The sequence below is a fragment of the Nematolebias whitei genome, chromosome 15 (assembly GCF_014905685.2).
Source record: "Nematolebias whitei isolate Nwh7 chromosome 15, NemWhi1, whole genome shotgun sequence".
Classification (NCBI taxonomy): Eukaryota; Metazoa; Chordata; class Actinopteri; order Cyprinodontiformes; family Rivulidae; genus Nematolebias; species Nematolebias whitei.
This window is the reverse complement of record NC_056512.1, coordinates 15,510,486-15,515,813: the sequence shown is the minus strand read 5'-3', so window position 1 is coordinate 15,515,813 and position 5,328 is coordinate 15,510,486.

Below are 5,328 nucleotides of genomic sequence, written 5' to 3'. Positions count from 1 at the left end.
CTTATCTGAAATATAGACGTCAACGTCCTTGAGGGGGCGGGCTAAGTTGTAACCATAGCGACAGAAGCTGAACCAATCAGGAAGCTAGCCTTCTCAAGCGGGGATAAAAGGCCGGAAATGACGCACGCCCAGCGAACATTTTCCCGGGAGGCGCACACGAGGCGGTTCGTTCTTAATGCTCCATTTATATGCATATATCTTATTAATGTAATTGTTTGTCTCTGAATATCTGTAACCCATGTTGTGTCAAATAAATCTTTTATACGAAGGGCGACGCCTCCGCCGTTTTGAACACGACGTGGTATTCGAACCACAACAAAATGGTGACCCCCGACGTGCGGCGAGGTGATGCGGCCTACAATGAATTGGATCGAGGTGGCTTGCGGTGCACACAGAGAGAGGAACTGGGCCCATTACTTTCAGGTAAGCTGGTTAACTGTTTGGACCTTAAGGTCCGGAGTTTCTGGCTTTTCGGCTGTAAACTAAATTAAAACTAAATTCAACTTCCTCTGTTCGTGTGCATGCGGCCATCTCCGGAAAATAAAGATGGTTTTATTTAAGATAACTCTCGGTGATTCGTGTTAATTCTGACGAGGTGTGTTACGATATTCAGACGGTTTTAGCGCCGGACGCTTACTTAGACGTTTTTAGGTAGTTTTCACGAGTTTTGTGGACTTGTGCCGGTGGACGGCGGAAGGCCTGCCGGAAGTCACGTGGGTGACAACGTTTTCTCTCACAATTCAGCAGGATTGGCCACCAAAACTTTGATCTGACGAGATTAAGGTCCTAAGTGTCTCACAAACGTCTTGGGGGGCTGAGGGTCGGGACTCCTCTGGCCAGTGTTGACTGCCGCCTAAATTGGACCCCATTATTAGTTTAGCTTTGAGAGAAAATGAGTGAAATAGCATAGTGTTTGCCAAATTTCCGGTGGTCTGGGAGATCACCGTAGTGTATATTTAGAATAAGTTCATTGTGTGCCGTGCTTTGCGGATTTTGACAGACACTCTGTCTGTGTGTGTGTGGTAAAGCACTCGTGTGGGGGAAGGGAGCGTTTCTTTGTTCCAACCGCACGAGGAGGTGAAGGTTTACGCGTGTTTTGTTTTGTCTTCGTTTCTGCGTCAGAGGTGTCTCGCGTGATCGGTGCTTCCGTATCCTGACCGGAAGGGGGCGCTGCTGTGAGGCAAGGACGGGTCTGGCCGCTGGGTTGTTCCGTACCAGACTTGTGTTTGTTTTATTACGGCTGCGGCCAGGAGTGAATGACAATAACATATTTGAATGCCTGGGTGTGTGAATGTTGTTATCAGGTGTGGAACTCATGAATGTGGTACAGGTGAAGCCTGTGAAAAATCTATAGGATCATATCAGAGGCAAATTGCACGACTTATAGGGAGTATCATAATGAAAAGGAGGTAATTAGTTTGAGATCAGGGGGCCACTAGCACAAACAAGCGGAAATGAGCTTTATGTACCAAAATTAAGGGGGTAGAGCTTGATTTTTAATGATTTAGGCTGTACGAGTTGGATTAATTTAAAAATATAGCTGGTTGGCGTGTCACAGCTAGATGATATGGGAACAGGGATAGATGAAGATCTTTCAAATATTTGCTGATAGCCGTCTGAGGCCAGACAGAAACGGAGATAGGAGCAGACACAAGGTTAAACGAAACAATTTTCTGTATGATAGGAAGGAGGCAGTGAACTCTGAAACAGAAGATGGTTTGAATCTCAAGGAAAGAGGGGACATCACGTGTACGAGCTGTAATTAACCAGGAGATGGAGTCAGAGTGAGTCAGCTGGAGAAGGTTGAATCATCTTGGAGTCAGATTAGACGGTAGAGGGTTGAGATGTCAAAGCGAACGAGTGGAAGAGAAATATTGTAGAGGTGGTCTTGGTGGTACTGAACAAATTAGATTAACTTTCTTCTTGGAATTGACAATAAACTCAGGTTTTAAACTCAACTGCAAAACAACAGAATAAAATAAGTAATAGACAAAATCCGTGACGCTTGTAAAATATAGAATTTTATTCTGGTCAAAGAAAATCTTACCGGACTCAAATTGAAAAACTTAGTTTAAATTAATCAGCCTTAAAAAGGTAAAGGCAAAGCCCAAAGGAGCTGTTTCCTTCTAAGAGCTGCAGGGACTAGGTTATGTATGGGACGACAACAATTCTAGTGGGTAAACGCCATGACTTTAACTTTATTATTTGAGACTTCACACAGGTCCTGGGAGTGCAAAAGGACAACAGAGAGGTGTACATGGTGAGTTTAAGAAGTTGTACTTTGTGAACAACGGGCATGTACACGTTTTTGTGCAGTGATAATGGACTCTGTGTTGTCTTGAAGGGTATACATAGTCTTAATTGATTTGTATTAAAAGTATCTTGTTTGTGATACAGTGGGAAAGCATAGTTATGAGAAGAGATGATTTGCAGATTGGTTGTACAACAATAAGTGATTACATATTAACATGCTGCCTAAATTTACAAGGTCTGGACGATAATGTGGCCCTGGGAGTGGACTTCACTGTCAGGTGATGTGTCAACACACATACTCTACAAGATGGAGGACATTGTTTGGAGGGGAATATTTTATGCAGTAGGCATAAAGAATTGGCTTGTGCAGTGTTTAATTAAAGCTTTCACTCTTGTGTAATTGAGCGGTTGAAACATCTATTGTACAATCCAGGACACCAGAATGACTCCGTTGGGGTAAACGCTGTGGTTCCAGAGTAAAACTTGCTAACTAACGATTAATGTGGATAACAGATGAATGTTGGATCTGATTTTAATAATTTGATTATTTTTTCTTCTCTGCAGCTGGAGATGACAGAACTTTGGAGTGGGAAGATGAGTCTAATTAGGCCCACAAAACATAGAAGGTAGCATTTAACTGCATACAGCATCCATCTGAGTTTTGATCAGGACTCTCGAGTGCCGGAGGCCGGATCGGATACAAATGTGTTCAGGTGGGCGCTGACGTTGGGTCTGTGAAACTGACCAATGGGACGGTTCAAATAAGTTGTCAGTTGAACACAACTGACACAGCAACAAAGAACTTTTCAGCCAAGTAACGTGACTTTTCAAAGATCTAACAGTCCAAGAGCGAACTGAACTAACTGTCCAGAGGGGGTCCTGGAGTTTGTCCACAGCGAGAACATCCAGTCAAGTCTTGCTGTATGCTGAGATATGAACTGCTGCACAAAGCTGAACTGGTCTCCAGACAGACGGAGACGAATCTGGGGACTGAAAGGCTGAAAGAAGAGCTGGTGGTCACTCTGTCCAAGGTCACGAACATCAACTGCAGCCTGACGGATGTGTCAACCCCACATTTGGTCTGTGATGGTCATCTAAGCACTTTGGGGGTCGTGATCAAAAACTGCAGCTGGCTTTGATAATAATCACTCACATAGACTCATTTTAAAACAGGTGACACAACATGACAGACGTACTGGTGTGGGAGTGCTAGACGATTCGCCTGCTCCAACTGCTCTGAGATGAAAATTGTTTTATTACCTCTAATGCTCCACACCCCTGAGCAAAATATTGATTTTAACTTTCCGTTTATACAGGTCAGGAAGTCTCATTCAGGAGAAACTTGAGACCTGATTTGGATGAAGTTCACTAATGTTTTCTAAAATAACACTGAAGGATTGTCTTTGCCTTGACGGAGCACATGTGGGGGGTCTGGTTTGATACAAGAGATGAAATTTATTTAATTAACTTTTTGCTAATTTGTAGGAGAGCTTGGGTTGTAGTTGGGTAATTGTTTGTAAAACCTGGGGTGAATAACAGTAGTGGGAAGTTTAAAACTACACCATATTTTTAGTTCTGTAACTGATGCTCAATCTGGGTGTTAGTGGAGTGCAGACGGTAATACTTCAGATTTGAAACAATGCCGTTTCAAAAAGGGGGGAGGTGTGTAGGCGGCTCTGAGCAGGGAACAGTTCATACAATGTTTAGATCATTACAAACTATACAAAAATAACTTCTTCTGAGGCGATTAAAAGATCATATCATGTAGGGTAATCACATTGACATTGGGAAATGAATAAATCAGAAACCTACATAACGACATTGCACTTGTATATATGTATATCAGTTTAACAAAAGTATCTTTTTCTCTTTGTTGTAATGTGTACAGATTCCAGAAAGGGGGACGCCCCTAGCCTGAGGTGGATTTGAGCAAAGGTTAAAGGGAAATGGGGTGGTTTGATAATTTTAAACACAACTGACTTGACTGGACTGGACTGGACTTATAGTTTAATTGGGCTAATAAAAGGTTTCATGAACAAAGGATTTTAACCATTTTTTCCTCGTTCTCTTTCTCTTTTATTTTTTCTCTTTCTCTCTTTTTCTTCCTTGCTATCTCTTCCCTTCTCTAGCACAGACAGGTACCTGGATGGAGGATTAAATACTTTTTTCTCTCACAGTGTTGTATGTCAGTTGTTTAAACTTTTAAGTTTATATTGTATTTTGATTGATGCTGTTGGCGCAAGCGATTTAATGAAGTTACTTCCACAGGCTCTAGGAGGAGGGGGGCCGGCGTGGGGGATTGTTATTATTGTTGTATTGTGTATGTTTTATTTTAATTGTAGGTAGACCGGTTGACGACAAAGGCTTGTAAGGGTGACAGATGGGCTGAGAGCACACAGGTATCCCTGGAGAAGTCCAGTATGTAACACAATTCAGCTTCGAGTGTATAGATGCATGTAAGAATAGCATTTTATTTTAGTTTTACTAATTCTGTTTTAGGATAACATTGCAGTGTAATAATACACCTATCAGTAGCAATAATAACCATCAGGTTGTCCAATAATTCAGAAATAGGTTTTATTCACTACAGAAGTAACCACAGTCAGTTTTTCCAGGCCCAAAGGCCATGCAGGGTGTTTAACAATTCGCTAGTTTTGGTGTCCAGCTTTTCTCATCAGGAGGGAGGAACTCTGACCGAGGAGACAAACTCACATCAGACTGAGTCCTGCTGAAAAGAGGGAAAGGACAAGACCCCACCAGGTGGTGGACAGAACATCACATGTCATCGGTCCCCAGAAGGAGAGTGGTACCTGTACGACCCCACCAGGGCACCCCTGCAGAGGAGAGGAATCGATCGCTGGACCACATGGAGGATGATCTGAAGACAGCTCCCCACTACACCTGGAGGAGGTGACAGGACCTTCGTGGGAGCTCATTCTTTGCCCCTTTGTTCTGGTTGGAAAAAGGCAGTAGCAAACATCAGAGAAGGAGTCTCCGCTCTGCCTGAAGTCGGTCGGGTGGATCGGGTAAAGACGGAAGATTACCAGCCCTGACCGTGAAGAACAGAAGACGCGT